The following is an 18,907-nucleotide window of genomic DNA, read 5'->3' as shown; positions in this document are numbered from 1 at the left end:
CGTAGGTAGAAGTGGCGTGAGATGACGTTGCTATAGGCACTTCTCACTGCCTTAAAGAGTATGAAATGGAGGGCCACAGGTTTCTCGTTGGACTACCCCACCCGTCTGTTAGTTAGCTCCTCAAGAGCTCTTGTTTTTTGTTTTTAAGATACAATTTAACTTGCCAATATATATGCTGTATATGCTATGTATGCTATTTATGTCTCTAAATTGGTGTTTCCTTATTGAAAATTTAATGCTTATATTACACTTGCAAGGCTGTTTTCTTTTAGGTAGGTACGTGAGTATTCTCAGTATTTTAGATCAAGTGTGTTTTGCATTCTGAGAACATTTTCCTTGATTTAACTTATGTTTTTCATAATGCATTTATAAATGTGTCTTTGAGGTTTTCTGAAGTGTTTCTCTCCAAACGAGTTCAATGCTTCAATGTAGAAATGCCTTCTGATTCATATGACTCTCTGTGAATGTGAGGTCACTATATTTGTATTCTGTATTTTTATGCCTTTTTCTTGAAGTTTCACCTTCTAAATAAATCTGTTAAACCTTTTGGCTTAGTTTCCATGACTCACATATCTGTTTCTTTCATTTTTAGTGCGAGCGTTCCCAGGCACACCACCTCAAGTTAAGGTGCCCCTTTTGCCCCTAAATAACTTCCTCGAACAGACAACATCACAGCAGACCTCAATGTAGTGACATGGTTCTCTAAGATGAACCTGAACTCGGTTTCCACCAACTAGAAATGGCCTCTGAGAGTCACTACATTACAACCTTTTCCACGTATGTCGGCCTCCGACATTACAAGCGGCTGGGCTTAAGCATTTCATCCACAGCAGAGCTGTTTCAGAATGGCATCAGAGAAATCCTCTCTAGACTGCCGGGAGTCATTAATCTGAGTGACAACATCCTCATATATTCAGATAGCCTAGAAGAACACCATGTCTCGTTGAGGGCCACACTTCAAAACCTAGCCGGCAACGGCTTTACCTTGCACAAGAGCAAATGTTCATTTTACCAAAACTCTGTAGATGTTTTTGGATGCATCTTCTCCCGAGAAGGGCTCAAAGTCAATCCTTGGAAAGCAGCTGCAATCCAGGAAGCACCAGTGCAGCAGAACCCCATGAGAGTCCCCAGCTTCCTGGGGATGGCAACATACTGCAGAAGGTTTATCCCAAATCTTGTGACGATGTCAGAGCCGATCAGGACCCTTCCTCGCATCGCCGTCCAATGGTACTGGAGCCAAGCAGCTGAACAGGTCTTCCAGACCATCTGTAAGGCACTCCTTGACAAGGTCACCATGGCCTACTTTCACCCTCAGAGAAAGACAGAGCTAATAGTAGATGCGAGCCCAGTGGGTTTGGGCGCTGTCCTAATGCAAGAAGGGACAGACCGAGAGTGGGTCCCTGTGGTGTATGCCAGTTGGACATTATCGGAGACAGGAACCTGTTACGCTCAGATTGAGCACGAAGCTCTAACCATTAAATGGGCATCTTAACACTTTCATTTATACCTCTGCGGCCATAAGTTCAAGGTTAAAACCAACCACAAGCTGCTTCTTTCACTTCTTGCTGGCACCACCCGACTAGCACCTCTTGGATCCAAAGGTGGGCCATCCAATTGCAGTCCTACAACTTTGAGGTGATATATCGGTCTAGGACCAATGACCTTGTAGATTACCTATCACTGCATCTGTCACCTCCGGAGGTGAGGAGCCCAACAGCTGAAGAGGAAGGGACTGAGGAGTTCATCAGGATGATCGTGAGTGATGCCAGCCCCAAGGCTTAGACTCTTCAGGAAATACATGAAGCCACCCAGAATGATGGAAGCCTGACACGGGCGAAAGAAGTGCTGGCCAATAGAAAATCTTTGTCTGGATGGGGTTTGGACTCTGACACCGAATGAGCGAGCATCCCAGCAGCAGCTATGGAGAGTAAGGAACTCCGCGAGAGTTAATATGGCCTGCTGCTGCGCTGACAGCTGATCATGATGTCTAAGAGCCTATGGGCTTGTGTGGTTGACCTGGCGCATCAGGGGCATCAAGGAACAGCCTAAACAAAGGCCCACCTGCGTAGCAAGGTCTGGCTGCCCAGCATGGATGCGATGGTCGATGACAAAGTACGCAACTGTCACTTGTGTGCCATGACGAGCAGAGATCCCTCGCCTGCACTGGTCCTGATGGAAGTGCCCAGTCTCCAACACTGGTCGAAAGTCAGCATCAACTTTAGGAACTTTCTGGATGGACAGATCACCATAGTAATAATTGATTTGTACTCAAAGTTCCCATTGGTAGAGGTGGTGCCATCCACAGCGTTCTCCCACATAAAGCCCGTCCTGGAGAAGACGTTTGCAATGATGGGCCATCCTGACGAAGTGAAGTCTGACAACAGGTCATCTTTCCAGAGACGTGAATTCCAAGAATATTGAGAGGCTCTGGCCATTCATCACCAGAAAATCACCCCCCAGTTGCCTCAGGCTAATGGGGAGGTGGAAGATTTATGAGGACACTCAATCGAACTCAGTGGCTTGGAGTGGACCTCAGTGAGGATGGTGAATGCTGCCTACAGAAGTTGCTGTGGGCGTACCGGCAAACCCTTCACAGCACAACCAACTGAGCACCTGCAAATCTGCAATTTCGACACGGGACAGCACCCCAGCTGACACAGAGTGGCGACTGGCTGACATGGATGCTGAAGCTCAAGCAGTCGCGGAGAAAAGCCGCCAATGAAAAGGCCAGCCAGAGTCCTTGAGTGCAAGATCCCACTCTACGAGTTGAAGCATCAGTCATCATGAAGGACAAACATCCCGGTGGAAGGTTCGGAAACCGTACGAGACTGAAGTATGGGAAGTGACTAAGATCGATGGAACTATGGTCACTGTGCAAAGAGGTGATCAACAGGTCACCAGAAACATCTCATGGTTCAAAGAGGTGACGGCTTCTATAGACTGCTCAGGAAACACAGTGGATGAGAGTGCAGAAGTTGTGGTAGAGTATTCTCTGATCCGCACCCTCTACGGAGGTGTGAGACACCACGAGCATCTGATGAGACCGGCACACGCAATACCATGCCGTCTCCATTACATGGACAAGTGCAACTAAGAATTTCCAAGGCTGGGGAATCAAGTGACAACAGGCTCGCTGGGTGTGGGGCTGGTAACATTTCCCAAAGCCAGAAGTATGGTCTTGGGCTGAACCCGGCCCACAGCCTTAGACTGAGAGACTTTGTATGTCTGGCCCAAGTGGCCTGTTTTTTGTTCATTTAAAGATATTAAAAAAATATGGGAGAGATGTAGAGTACCACCTTGCCTCTACAATACAAAGTATCCACTTTTTCATGCAGAGGGCCAGGCTCAGCCAGTTGCTTTAGACCTTTTCCGACACAATAACCACAGTGTGCATATGTGTCTTTTGGGGTCCTGGGGTGGTGAGGTCTACCCACATGGCCCAGGCCTGATCGGCCTGCTACTACCAGGTTTGGATTGTTTGTAGCGCAGTGGGAAGGGGGGCTGTAGTCATGACTTTCATTCATAGATTTTTCAGAAGATCTGCATCCCCTAGGAGTCCTAGTAGAGCCAGCCATTTTGTATCTGTCTCCACCGTGAGCCATCTCGCAGTCCAGACTAGCTGGGTAGCCAAATAATACATACTGGATTGGGGACACCCATTTCACCCTCATCTAAAGGATTCATTTACTTTTCTACTGAAATGTGCTGTCTTTGTGTGTCTCAAATCATTTGTGAAAATGGGGTCCTCAATTTCCAGGCAAGGTGTTTGGTAAGCCCAGGGGGAGGGCCATTAAGAAGTATAGCAATCAGGTGAGGACAATCATATTAATGATAGCCACCCATCCCAGAGGGGAATAGGCGGCGGAGCCAGAATGGCATGCTTTGTCGTATATTGGTGAGACACTTAGCTAGAATGTGCCCCTTAAGATCTAGGTCAGCGTGATAGAGCTGGACTCCTAGTTATTTAAAAGTGACAGATTCCCATTCAAGTGCATCTCCCAGAAACTGGAGGACGGTCTGTTAATTGTGTGGGCTTAAGGGAACAGGCAAAACTTGTCCCAATTAGTTTGTAGGCTTGACAATTCTCCAAAGTTGCTCAGCAGGGACTCAAGGAGGGGCAGGTCCTGTTCCAGATCAAACAATGCCTATAAAGTATCCCTCCTGACTTTACAGCGCTGGGCGCATTGAGAGGAAGTGCTCACCACACCTAGACTCCACTCAACTTAAAGTGGGAAAGGAAAGAATTCCTTTTTTATATATAACCCTCACACACTCTATTAGTGTCATGTTTCATCATCGGGTTCACCCTGACTCCTAAATGTCAGGGTGGGCACAACCGTGTTTCAGGGAGCTCTTAGGAGAAAAAGGAGACTAGGGAGCTTAAATATTAGATAACAATCCCTCATCCTCTACAAGGTATCCCTTTGTTAGCGGAGCGGATGGGGACAGTTAAAAATGAAATATGGAAGGGGACTGTAGGATTCAATGGTCCTATGACCATAACTCAACCAACATTTTTCATCCTTACTCTGACAGGCCTTGAAAAGGTCCGGGGCTTTCCTCAGAGTGGACTCAGTTGTGGAACACTCCCCCAGTGACGCAGCTATTTGCGCGGTTAGAAACTCATGTGTAGCATGCAATTGCAAACGCATGCCATGGCGGGTAAATACTTGCCGCTCTTTATACGACCCACACACTAGGGAGAGCAGGAACCAAGTAGGTGAAGGTGTGGGCACGAGACCCTTGACGTAGGTTTGACTACAGGGCCAACTTAAAATTGCCCTGCCCCGTAGGGTAAGAAAATACCAGATTGTGGGTCTTATCAAGAGCATTACATTAATGGTATATTAACATAAATTACATAAATGTAAGATTTACTATTTTAAACTATATATATATATATATATATATATATATACATATACATAAACCATATTTTTGTGTGTTTTTATTGATATTAGTGTGAAATGATATTTCTTTCAATATTTTTGTACTTACCATTATAAGGATAGGAAATCAAAATTTTTGTAAACAATTTTTTGATACGATATTTCTGTTACACAATATTGTTGATCCTGATATTATGTCAGTGATCCCTCAGGAATTATAGCATGTCATCGTCATACCAAGCCACCAAATGGTGTCTCTTCCCTATTGTGATCCCCCTCTCAGATCCCTTGTCCCTTAGAATGTATGTCAGGGACTCTAGGGCTAGGACAAACAGGTTGGACGACAGACGGCGTTGCTGTCTGGTCTCTCTGTGCAATTGCCATAATTCAGAGAACATTCTGCCTGTCTGAACCCTAGCCAGAGGTTTCGTGTATAGAAGGCGAATCCACTTTAGTATATTTCCCTCTAGAGCACTGCAAACATGTAGAGCCATAGCAAAGTATCAAGGTCTTTTTTATGTCCCGGGAGACCACATATGGAGTTCCCGGGTTACAGCCAGCCAGGTCTATAATATCAAAAAGAACAACTGATGGACGGAATGTTGAACAATGCAAACATTCACCCCCAGTCACAAAGATCTGGGTTTAATCCAAAGTTCTTTTGCTCACCATCCCCCTCCCCCAGTTTTGACCCAGCCAAATGCAAATCAGCCTTGACCCTGCTCCTCATGGGAACAGTCCAGCCCGAACTGTCAAGTAAGATCCTCCCTGTACCGGAAACAAGCATCCTGCGACCAGTTTCTGGGTATGACCTCTCATCAGCCATGTTAGCTTGAATCCAGTGGCACAGCGGGCAACGGGACCCACACCTGGGCATACCTTTCCCACTTAGGGCAACAAAAATAACAAATGATGGATGGAATGCTGAACAATGCAAATATTCACCCCCAATCACAAAGATCTGGGATTAATCCATCGTCTTTTTGCTCACCACGCCACCCAGGTTTGAACCCAACCATATGCAAATCAGTCTTGACCTATGCAGCAGGCGGTGAAGGTTAATGTGGATGTTATGTCCAGGGACCAAGCGGCATTGATCTGGATGTATCAGTCCCAGCAAGTATGGGAGTAGGCGGTTCGCAATTGTATTCCAAAGTATCTTAAATTTGGCGGCAAGAAAGGACAATGGTATGTAGGATCATACATCTAGTTTTTTCTTCTCAATAGGATTGCTATATTAGCTTTTCTAGATAACTTCCCTAACTGCAGTGCTCCCTTATACACAGCGTGTAGTCTGTCCGCCATAGTAGACCGATAGGCAAAGTAAAACTCTGAGGTTAGCCTATCCTTTTCATGGCGGCCTCCCTTTTGATAACTGGTCTATAGCTATCTTGACTTCCTGCACATCCAAATCTGTATTCAGAGACTGTGATTGCACAGCTGTGAGACTTGAGATGCATGTACGGGACACGAAGTTGGAGATGTGAGTAGGCTGAGGGAACTGTGTTGGTCTATATAGGGCTTTGTAGTAGTCTACAAATACCTTGTAGATAACAGTCTGTGTATTGGCGTGCAGTCCAGTGATTGCCTGTATGGCCCCTATAGATTTCTGTTGAGTGTCTGACCATCTCAACCAGGCCAAAATGTGGCCTACTCTGTCCCCCTCTTCGTGTTGGCGAGTGAGATATTCTGTGTAGCACATGCATCAAAGCCGTTCCATCAATGTGTGGCGCTCTTTAGTCAGGGCAAACAGTTGCAGTCGGTCTGCCGGGGTCACTTCTGCGGTGATTTCTAAGCTGCAGAGTTGCCTCTCTGCTTGTAAGACTTCCTGTAGCAGTGTTATCTTGATGGCATAGGAAGTTTTAATACACACTCCTCAAATTACCCCTTTAAAGGTGCCCCTGTCCACTATTGAGTGGGTAGCCATTCCTTCGTTTTCCCTAAAATACTCTTCTATCGCTTTCTCAGTGGTTGTTCTAAAGGCAGGGTCTAGCAGGGAGTTGGGTGGCAACCGCCACATCAGCACTATTGTCAGGGCCCACCCCACAATTAATGTTAACAGGAGATCCATCGTTAGGGTTATGATCCGAGTCAGTGCGACATAGGTACTCAATGTTATAGATGGAAGGTATGAGGTCAAGAGATCCCATGAATCTGTCCAGTCTCGGGGATAGGAGGTGCACCGTGGAGTAATAGGAGTATTTGCAGGTGTCCAGGTGGATATCCCTCCACAAATCTGTTAGTTCCCACCTGGTGTCCCAGTGTTGGAAGGCCCATGCCATCTGTATACATGGGCCCAACAGAAGGGGCACTAGTGAACGGTCTAGGCTACAGACCAGGACAAGGTTATAGTCACCTCCATATAACATATGCATCCTGATGGTCATAATGAAATAAGTGGATAGATTGTCAAAGCACTGTAGTTGTTGGGCATTAGGTACATATATACTTGAAATTAACAGCTGCATCCCCTCTAGCGTGCCCTTGAGAATTGTGAATCTACCCTCTGGCTTAATTGTCATTCATGTAATTATGAGGGGGACCCCTGGTCCCACCCCTACCAGCAGGGGCGTGGATTCAGAGGGGTGTTTGGTTTGTTACCTCCGACCTAACAAATGTATTTTCTGATAAAATGGTTGGGTACAGGTGCTTTTAGTCGGGTATGAGGAAGAGTCTGTCGGATTTCACCTGGATTTTTTTTATGTACAGACAAAAACACGCACTCACGACTCCCTGTTTTCAAAGTCCTCGAAAATGTTGTTTATTTTACAAAATATTTTCTTTTCTCTCACTTAGTACTCCTACCAATCCACATTCCACTCCTTTTCCTCTGTCCTTTAGACCCCTCTCACGCACCCAGCTTGTTGTATAATGTACTTTAACAGTATATGCCCGCATGATTATTGGAAAATCTGAAGCTCACCCCCCCCAATCTTACTGACCAAGCTACGCCCTGGCTACCAGTGTGCCAGTTGTGAAGGTGGAGAATATCATACCTAATTTCTGGCCTCCCCAGCACTTCTCCAATTTCCGGAGCTCTGGTGTCATCATGGGTGCACTGGACTCGTCATGGGTGTCTCCTGCTTTGTGGGTTTTCTGCCGGTGGAGTCAGGAGCTGCTTTGCTGGAGCGCCCAGACCCCTAAGATTTCATGTGAGGAAGTTATACCTTTTAATCAAGCGAGGCTAATATTAACCCTGGGCGGTGAACTCTGCTCCGTTCATGGAGTTTGTGGAGTTTTCCACACTCCGGGCTCGGCGGAGCACGCGGAGTTCCCAAAAACTCAACGTCAAGTTGGCGAGCGCGAGCGATGAAAATCCACCTCCTAGCAAGATATTTCCCTGCTCGCCAAGGTCTAGTTGGCATGAGCGAGAGAGGAAAATCAACCTCCTGGTTCGATTTCTCAACACGGTCGGTCAGATTTCTCAATCGAGTGGTCAAGGCAGGTCGCGATCACTCGCATTGAGAAACCTTCAGTTCGCGTTGAGCAAACTGCTGCTCGAGTAGAAAATCTATTTGAGCAGCAGAAAGGAAGCTGTGCCCTCTTGCGCAATGCATGGTGCCGTTCTTGATGATTTTACAGTGTGGGACAAACAACCAGCGCTCAAAATCATAGCGAATGGCATGACCCTAATGCACTCTGCCGCTCTCGGAACTCCGCATAGCGCGGACGTGATTTTTATTTTTATTTTGTGGGGTTCCACATAGCTGAACTCCACGAACTCCACCCAGACTTAGTTAATATGAAACAGATGGGCTTATTTACAAGCCCCTTGTACTGTTGGTCCGTCATTTCCCCCCACATTAAAAGTGATGCACCAGCAGCGCAAGGGGCAGGTAAATAAGCTCCTGAGTTTGTTCGATGGCCTCCTGTGCATGTTCGATGGGAGGGCATTTTCGAGTAACTGTCAGCGAGTACTGTACGGACAGCGAACATGTAGGTACATGCCATGGCTTCAAGTGGGTGCTTTTTTCCTGTCAAGACAAAACTCATCTTGACTACTTGAACATTAAACTAACAAAAACAAGAACAACAACTCAGAAATAGTCCGTAAATACTTTCAGAGTTCTGTGGGTATGTGGTCTCCAGGACAGTCATGGTGGATGTCACACTGCCTATAACCCGCATTAACTATGATTATCTCATGTCTTTGCCGGAATTTGATAATAATAGCTCTAATACAGTCCTGCCAAGTACCACGCATCAGGCGTTAGACTAACACATTTCAGTGTGGTGCTCCGCATCACTGCACTGAAATGCCTTTCACGCCTAATCCATAGTGTCTCAGCTGCACACCCACTGAAGCGCTGCCAACTGAGTGTGTGTGGGAGCTGGCAGCAGCGTGCTGCCTGTGGGCTGCCTGCACTGCGCGCTGCTCCTTTGGGCTTGAGGCGGTGCTCCCAGCTGAGCTAAGGCCTGACAGCCGCAGGCTCACAGTGCTACAATACAACATAATTATGTATCATAGGATTCTCCTGCTGCCATGCAGCACTGAGTCAGTGTTAGCCAGCCTGCCCGATGCCACGACCAGATAGTGCCCAATAGCTACTACCAAGACAGCCAGGGCTCAGTCAGGTTGTGTGACACAATGTGGCTGTGGTGCCGCGGGGGACATTAGAACGGCGGGGCTGGCATTGGCCACGCCAAAAGTATGGCGGTCGAGCCGGCCCCCTCCGCTACGGCTGGGAGTGTGGCTGTCGCACGCTTGGTCGCGCGGGACGCACGCCCCCTAACCCCCATTGGCTTGGTGGCGACCCGGAAGTGATTGGAATCACTTCTGGGTCGCGACGATGGCCAAACGTCCGGCCAATAGGTCTGGCCGGACCAGGAGGGTATAAAGGGCTGGGGAGCCCAGGAACCGGTCTCTTGGTTCCTGACTCCCCAGCTTGCCCCCCCCTACGCCTCGCGAAGAGGCGGTAACCTTCGATTTCCTACAGCAGACAGTGGGGCAACTGAACTTTGCTTTGAGGGTCATTCCAATGGCTAGACCATTTTCCAGATCCATCTCCCAAGCCATGGCGGGCCTCAAAGAGAAGCATCACCACACAAGGCTGTCAGCGGAGGTTGGGCAGGACATGCGGATTTGGATGGCATTCCTGCAGGATTTCAATGAGTAGTGTGGCCCGGTCCGCCCACTGCGTCCGCGGAGTTGGGTTTAATGACTGATGCCGCGGGCAGTGAGGGATTTGGTGCCATACTCGGTACCGAGTGGGTGGCGCAACGTTGGCCGGAATGGTGGGTGGAGTATGGCCTAACAGGTAACATTGGGTTCCTTGAGCTTTTCCCCATATGGGTGGCTTTGACGGTATGGCCGGAACAAATGCGTAATCAGTCAGTAGTTTTCTGGTCAGACAACATGACCGTTTGGAATGCATCAACCAGCAAGCAGCCCGGTGTAAAATGATTCTTCGTCTCTTGAAGGAGATTATTCTCACATGTATGAAATTGAATGTGCAGTTTAGGGCTAAACACGTGCCTGGTGTCCTTAATCATGCTGCTGATGCCCTTTCTCGCTTTAAGATGCAGGTTTTCAGGGCTCACCTCCCAACAGCGGCAGAGTATGCCACCCTCTTTCCAGAACGACTCTGGTAGATTTGTGCCCACACCTACCGGACCTCGTGGCAGCCAGCCTAGCACCCAGGACCAGGAAAGCATATGAAGGGGCGTTTTGACAATATTGTTCGTTCTTGGGTGCAGGGTGGGCTGAGCGGTGGCATGACACTGGGGCTCTCATTGGATACTTAGGTTGTTTAAGGTCTAACGGGCGTTCGGCAGCCGCAGCAAAGAGACAGGTGTCGGCGATTTCCTTTTTCGCTCAGATTAGCAACAGGGGTGACCCCACTAACAGTTTCACCGTGAGGAAGGCTCTGAAAGGGTGGCAACGCCTCCAAGGGTTGGCCCCAGACACAAGGCAGCCGATTGGGGTAGAGCTTCTAAAGGCAATACTAGCAGCCCTCCACGCAATCTGCAACTCATCAGAGGAAGTCCTGTTATTCAATGCAGCCTTTTCGTTGGCCTTTTACGGCGCTTTTCGAATTGGGGAGCTGGTGGCCCAAAACAAAATAGACATAAGCGGCGGCTTGCAGTTTGAATCCATTAAGGTCAGGGCCGACACCTTATTAATAACGATCAAGAGGTCCAAGACTGATCAGGAGGCCCGGGGGAATGGTGTGGTTCGGTATCACACGTGGAAAGCTACTTACAGGTTAGACCACTGAACGAAGGGGGGCCTTTCCTTATACATGCGGATGGGGTCCCGCTGACACGCTTTCAATTCAAAAGGGCACTGGACATGGCAATTCTGCAGTCAGGTCAGAATCCGGAAAGTTTGGTCCTTTAGGATAGGGGCGGCCACTGAAGCAGCGGCAAGGGGCCTATCAAGCAGTGATGTACAGAGGATAGGGAGATGGGTGTCCAATTGTTACAAACGTTACGTGCGCCTACACATGCTGTGACTGGGAGTGCCACACAGCGCTGATGCATGTTTTTTTCTGCTTCCATTACAGTTTCTCAAGCCTGTCACGCAGGGGGGAAACTTTGGAAACGGCACCAACACCATTCGGCAACACTGATATCATCTCCACGAAAGGAAAGGCTGCAGATTGTGTGGATCTTAGGCCATTCCTATGTAAGGCGTCTGTCTAACCTTTTTTCTACAGGTGATTATAGGGAAAGAGCACGGCAAGCAGGTTTTGAGATAGAATGCCATGGAAAAGGGGGGCTGTGTTTCGATCAGTTCAGGGGTATCTTACTGGACCTGTTAAGGAAAAGGGGTCCACCTCCTAATATAATCATACTGCACTTGGGGGGGAATGATTTAGCAAGACTGGGTAGAAGAGGGTTGGTGGAGACTATAGTCACTGAAATAGGCTGGTTAGCTAGGACTTGTCAAGGCTGCACTATTGGGTGGTCTCAGATGATACCCCGTTTCCAATGGAGAGGGGGGGAATCGGTAAAGGCTCTGAATCACTCTGCAAGGAGAATAAATAACAAGCTTGAGAGACTTTTTTTAGGGCTCCCCATTTACAGACCATCGCCCATGGGTGCATTAGGGGCGAACCGTGCTTCTTAAAAGACGGCGTTCACTTATCGCAGGTGGGCAACGAGGTGTTCCTGGAGAATATGTTGGTTTGGTTGAGGGGCCTTAGTCGCAGGGGATGACCTTCCTGGTGAGCACAGGGGGGGGGCTAGATAGTCGGTCAACTATGCTAGCCTGTGGCGGTAAGGTCATGATTGGTGATCAGTAAATTTAAGGTCCTTAGAGGGCGGCGCCATTCACGAATGGTGTCGCCCAAGTGGGAGGGACGACTGGTCTCTCCTAGAACTCCAGGGGCAGTTGGGTGCAGGGGAGGAGGGAGTCGCGCTTTCTCTAGGCTGAGTGGCCATCCCGCACGTGCACAACGGCTGCAAGGGCCCCTTGATGGAGATCAGGTACTGAGCGTATGGGGGTAACCGGGGGGGGGAAGAACCCCCACGGTGAACGGGCCCTCTGCGCATGCGCACTCCGGCTGGAGGGCGTGGTTTAGAATTTGATAAGGATCTGACGCCAGTTAGTGACCTTGCCGTAGGCCCGATTAGGTATGCAGAAAATAAAGTTTGTACAGATTAATAAAGACATGTTTTAGATATGGATAGGAAACCTTTGTATTAGAGTTATGTTAAGGTTAGCCATCGGATATCTGTACTTGTCAATTGTAATCCGTTTAAAGTATATTTTCTGCTGCACTTTGTAAATATTGGAATTATGATTAATGTGTATTAATTGTATATAATAAATACGGCCGGGGGGTGTCACGCCCCCCGCATTCAAAAACTTCTCTCCTGTCCCGGGTCTTGAATGGGGAGGAGGGGGTGTAGGTAGTACCTGGCCATACAAGTTCTGCTGGCTGCCAGAACGGGGAGTTTGTCTGTGTTGAAGGCCGTACCGCTTTGCAGGCAGCACCGGCCGTAATCATAGCACGGCTCAGTCCAAAGTGCTGCTGCTCGAAGGGGCCCAGCAAGGCCGCCCATACACCACTGTGGGCTAATATAATCTAAATCAAGGCAGCCACCAACTGACTAATTCAATTAATTTTCTAGCCCTGCCGAGGGAGTCAGTGTAGTGGACGGGTTAGTCATGGAGTCATGCCGGACCGTCATTGTCAGTTGCAGCAGCTGCCAGGACTCAGTGAGGACAGCCAGCAGCCTGGACCGAATTCTAAGGCGGATTGCCACGGCGGTGGCTCGCTTGGGGCCTGAGCCAGCTGCTGCCTTGTCGAGTGAGTTGCCGACGAGTCAGTCTCGCCACCTGGCTGTGAAGATCATTCAAGAGCAAGTAGACATTTGTTGAAAATTAGTGCTCTCACCTCAGCTAGGATGAGATACTGGCCAGCTGTTGTTGTTTTAAGAGTCTGAAAGACCCGGGTATGATATGAACTAGGATTTAAACAAAATCGCATATTTATATTAGTAACATCACTTTTCTGCCTTTGTTTCCTTAACCCCTTCAGTGCGGCGCCACGCTGAAGGTTCCGTGCGCGGGCGGGGCCGTGACAGAGCGGTTCCGTCATGCGCACAGCGTGACTGTCGCGCATGACGGAACCTCTCCGTCACAAGCACGGAAAGGGTTAAATTATTAACCAGGAATTGTTCACGTAGATCTAGAACACATTTAAAAGTGATTTCTATTTATATTTCCTGTTTGAAGTATGTACAGATAATGGATAAAAATACCACTTGGTTTTTGCCGATTTTGCTTTTTTTTCTGCCTGGGAGATCAAAAATACCAGTGGTGCTGGTAGAAAACCGACCAAGTGGCATCCCTGGCCTCAGCAATCTCCCCTTCCAGAGCATTTCACGACCACCCGGCACGGGCCTGCAAGCACTGAACCCTTCTCTTGCCCTCCAGGTGTGTTGCGAGAGCAGGAGCTGGGCCGCAGTGCCCGGTGTCTGTCCCACGTGAAGTGGAGCAGCCTTTCAAGGGCATTGACATGACCCAACCTGCAGTGAGACTGAGTGACAGTATAATCTCCTAGTTGCACTTGCTATGCCGTGCTATGCTAAAAAATTTGCTTTTTAGGCCAGCCTGCGGTCATGAATGATCAGATCAATGAGATCATCTTCTGAGCAGCTGCAGTGCCTGCCTGCCCTTTGTTACTGAGAACTTCAGTCACGCAGCCTGTCTCCGGTTACTGCTCTTCTATTACTGGTGCTTTGCAGCAGTTTTAAGATCTTTTCAGAGTTTATCCTTGCTGAAATGGGTGTAATTTCTAATATTTATGTGTGTGTCTCATCTTCATAGCTTGATTTTGCTCGCGAGAAAGTGTCACTCATAGTCATTGAAATGTCACTCATAATTACACTGAAATTATGAAAATGTCACACATAGTAATCTGAAACCTTGCCAGATATACCAATAATGTATGCTATCTGTTTTAAAATATGATTATATCTAGAGATTATATGGCCTAACTACTGTCAAACATGCGCCTTAAATTCAGCAAACACCTAAGTATTGAGAATTGTTAATTGATTCATAAATAATTTACATCTTTTAAGAGTTCAGTTTCAATGCACATTTTATCCCTCATAATAACTACATAAACACAGAATAAAATAGTCTATTAGTATACGGCTCAGTACCGTGTTAAATCTTTTGATAATGCTGGATGGTAAAATTAGGTCTTTGCATTTGCATTCTAAGCCATATTGTAATGTGGTGTACTTGAATTGAAGCTCAGGTGAGCAGGCAGCGTTTACAAGTGGACATGGGAACGTTTGTTTTACTCTCACGTGGGATGATGTGAGGTTAATGCTACTTCACACGCAGGAAAGCGTCCCCAGCTAAGCTTTTCCGCTCGTGCCAACCAAACAACCATAATGCACTGGGCCATGAGAATGTGAAGACGGCAGTGAGGATTTGCCACATAAACTTTAACATCCACAGCTTTGAGGTGCACACAGTAGTACATGGCAGAAAGTAGAAAAAGTCTCTTAAAGCCAAAGTACACATCCGAGAGACTGCTAGTATGTTGGAGTGCAACTTCAACACACATTTTTGAGTTCAAGTGTTTACTTCCTGGGGGCTGGTGGCTATGCAGCAGCAGAGAAGCTCTTTAGCAGTATAGATTGTGATATAGCACATGCCCTCTGACATATACAACAAACAAGCATTTGGAATGCAATAGGTCACGCATTTATGCAAGTTTGAGCTAGTGACATTGCAAATAACAGGGCCTTTTATTTTTGTTTTTGTTTTTAAAACAAATAAAAGGCATTGTCATTTACAATGCCATAGCTTAAACTCGCGTAAATGTGAGACCTATTGCATTGCAAATGCTTTTTTTTTTTTTCTAGCTAGCTACTCAGGGTGTGCTGTCCAATGTTATTTTTTTTTCTAACACAAAACAAAATTTAAATGTCTGAAAATGAACTGTGCTGATATCTCAGAGCATGGAAAGCACAAATGAAGCACATTTTTTTTGTAGTAATTCTGAAGTGTGGTTTAAAGAAATTTTTTTAATGTGGCGGGGCCAAGCTTTTGTTTATATGGCAGGCTAGGAGTCAGGATGTGCATCACAGGAGGAGTCCTACACACAAAACACACAAGGAGGGCTGTGAGCACGCGCAGCGAGGGCCCAACGAGGCCTCCAATGTAGCGTGCAACTGGGCATCAGCCACGGCCCATATAGGGCGTGCTACCGGGGCGGTGATGTGGGGCGGGGGAGGGGCAGGGTGAGGGGTTGCAAAATGCAGCATACGGCCGATTTCAGGTAAGTTACGAAAAGAAAAAAAAACGAATTTTGTCGCGCGCGCTGCATCGCATTTGGCGATGCAGCGCGCTCAACGAAATTCGTTTTATTTTTTCGTAACTTACCTGAAATCGGCCGTATGCCCCACATCACTGAAAATTTACCACTCTGCTGCCCAAATCCACGGAGTTGGCAAAAATGGATTCCTGGTAGGGCTGGGGAAAGCAAAAACAATCCTGGCAAACATGCTGAAGCCAGCCCCGCTCCCTTCCCCTCCTCGCGCCATCTCTCTCTTTCCTCCATCCATTCACTCTCTCTTCCCATCTGTCTTTCTTCTCCATCTCTGATAGCTTTCTCTCTACCTTTCCTTCCGCCACTCTCTCTCCTGAAGCCTTCCAGTGCAGCAGGGCAGAGTGACAGAGGCACCAGGAGCGGCACTGTGCTTGTAAAACCGGACGGCCCCAAGGGCTGGGGAAATGCCGGTGGAATAAAAGGCTTGTCCCGCCCAGATGCCTGGTTTGGTTACAGGTTGACAGTCTGCGGCCCCACCGTGATGACCCTTATGCAGACAGCGTCGTATGGAGAGGGCTCTGTGGACCCTGTGCAGCGTGGGTCTGTTCAGGCGAAACTATGCACCGTGAAGCTGCAATAAAACAAGGACCCGAGCTGCGGTGGAGGAGGGAGGCTGGCAGGGTGCCAGGCATGGGGCACGGGCTGGGCCCGTAGGGCACACCGCTCCTCGCTAAGCCTTGCGCTTCCGGTTTACCCTGAAGGCTCCAGAGGTGAACAGCCATTCGTGGAAGAGATTGGTGCGGGGCATGGCATCATTGAGAACACGGAAGCATTGGCATGGGGGCAGTTTATGAAGCCGTGGGTGGCCTCAGACAACAGGGTGCTAGCACCCTGCGACAAGCGAGGGGACATTTGTAGGCTATCAGGACCAGGCTTGGCAGGGTTTGATCACACTCTGTCCCTTCTCACCTTAATCTAGCCCACCAACCAGCCCGAACCACCGGCTCAAATTAGGCACTGCCGCTCTCTTTCCTGGAGTTGCTTCTTTTTATTTGAATATATGGTCTGTTGCCGTGGCTTGTGGACTGCACCGTCCACCAGGAGCGTGCCTCCTCGCTCAGGGTTTGTCGCTTCTCCTAACTTTGTCTCCGCCCTCACTTTCCATCTCTCTCTCTTTCCCTCCCTCTCTTCTTCCCCTCTCGATTTCCATTCCGTGGTGCTTTGTGTCCATGGTTTACTTACAGCCCACGTGGTTTTACAGGGTCTAGTGTCTGGCCACCGTGTCATGCGCCAAGCTCCCTCCTATGACCCTGTCAAAGGCGCAAGCTTTCTGACGCTTGCAAGCTTACTGACGCTTTTCCTGCCAATACGCCGGGGTTGTCCCTGCAGAATTTGAAAGTTGTGTTTGTGAAAGACAAATGCTCCTGGGAGTTGCCATAGCAGCCATCCTGTGCCCTCCGTGTGCGGTGTGTACGATCTGGTCGGTGCCTCGGTCATGCTCGGAGCATATAGCACTGTCACTATAGCCCTATCACATAATGACAACATGTGGTGTCTATAAAAGCTAGGCGCGCACAAAGGAAGTGGTAAACAGAAAGAAAACCAAGAGGAAAGGGATGAAGGAAGAGAAGGAGCGAGGGAAGAAGGGGAGACTGAGCAAAAACAAAAGGAAGGAAACGAGCAGAAAAAAGAACAAGCCGGTGTTTTCTGTCTTTGCCTGCAGAGCAGCTGGATCTCACAAAGTGGGTCTCTCAGCACAGACCCGCAGCTCCACTCCACGGCGGTCTCTGCCCCGCCTTCTCAGAGCATCCTCCTTTGAGACACATAGCCACTTCCTTGTGTGGGGCCCTCTGGCAGCTGGACATCGACAGACCAATGAGAGAGCTGACTGGCGCATGCTCCAGGCGTGAAGCCAGCGTGGTTGCAGGACGCCTGGTGCATGCTCCTTCACGGCTCTCGTGAAGACATTTCTTATCAGCTTGTTAAATAAACAAGCTGATAAGAAATGTCTTCAGGACAGACGCAAAGCAGGCGAGCCAGTCTGGCTGGGAGACAAACGGCGTGAACAGAAAACCCTCATTCCCAATGGCAGGCCACCGTTTAGCATAAACCATTTAGCATAAACGGTGACGCCGGCCAAAGGAAATGAGGGGCGGGGCTTAAAGCCCTCTTCTAACAGTCCTCTCTTACAAAATCTCTCGCGGAGGCGGAGCAGCGCTTTGCGCTGCAGCGTGTCAGGGTCCGACCTCCAACACGGGAGGAATCCAAATCCTCGGGAGCGAAGACCTATCTCTACTCTCCCCCCAGGGTACCACCGAACTCGAATGATACTCGAAATTCTGCTGACTACCCTGATGGGAGGGGCGAGAGTGCGGAGGACCACCAGGCGAAGATTAGGCACGGGGCTGCACAGGAATGGAGAGGAGGTACGTGGTTCCTAATGCAAAGAAGAGGGACAACAAAGAAACAGGGTTATTCCCTAATTTGTAGTGTAATTCCCACTTATACTGTCCGTTAACCAAACCCCCATTGTGTTCTCTCTGAATTTACTGCCCCTGCAGAATTGTGTGCTCTCCCAGACTCACCGTCTTTTTCTGCCAGTCCAGGTCTGCAATAATATCAGAGAACGAGTGGCTGAATACAGTTGAGCGTTGCACCACTGAAGCTTATTGCCACTAATATGGTTCGTGCGTCGGAATGACAGGCAGACGAAATGTTCAAGGCACAATTAAATAGCTTGTCCTGAAAATGTAGCGCCACGTAGTCTCAAGGGGGAGGCAGGTTGAATAATCGTGAGGGCCACTAGAAATGCACAGCCGAAGCAACCCAAGGTAATAATATCCCAAAAGTGTTATGAAATGTCCAGGAATCCACCAACGAAGCACACGAGCTTCCAATGTTCGTGACTAGCAGCTGGGCAGAGAAATGCGGGAGTATCACCTGCTGGAATGCAAGGGAAAGGAATCTGCAGCTCTCCATGTAACAAGCAACGCTTTAAAAGGAGATCCAGAAAATATACACCACCAGCGTTCTGTAAATGTAAAACTCCTTGCTTCGTGAAACTCGGGGTAATTCCCAAAAAGCCGCGAGATAGCGGCGCGATAATTCTGGGAAGAAAAAGTCAAAGATTTCTCTAGAGACTGGGGAAACAAGAAACAAGGTTCAAATGGAGTTTTCGAATTCCGAAAGGTTATCGAAATACAGGAAATCACAAGAGTACTCGGGAAGGCGTGGTCCCTCCAAGAGGAAGGTTGTCAAGCACTCGTGCTTGCTTGA

Source organism: Triturus cristatus, chromosome 3_1, assembly GCF_964204655.1.
Source record: "Triturus cristatus chromosome 3_1, aTriCri1.1, whole genome shotgun sequence".
NCBI classification, from domain to species: Eukaryota; Metazoa; Chordata; class Amphibia; order Caudata; family Salamandridae; genus Triturus; species Triturus cristatus.
Note: the sequence above shows the minus strand (reverse complement) of the source record.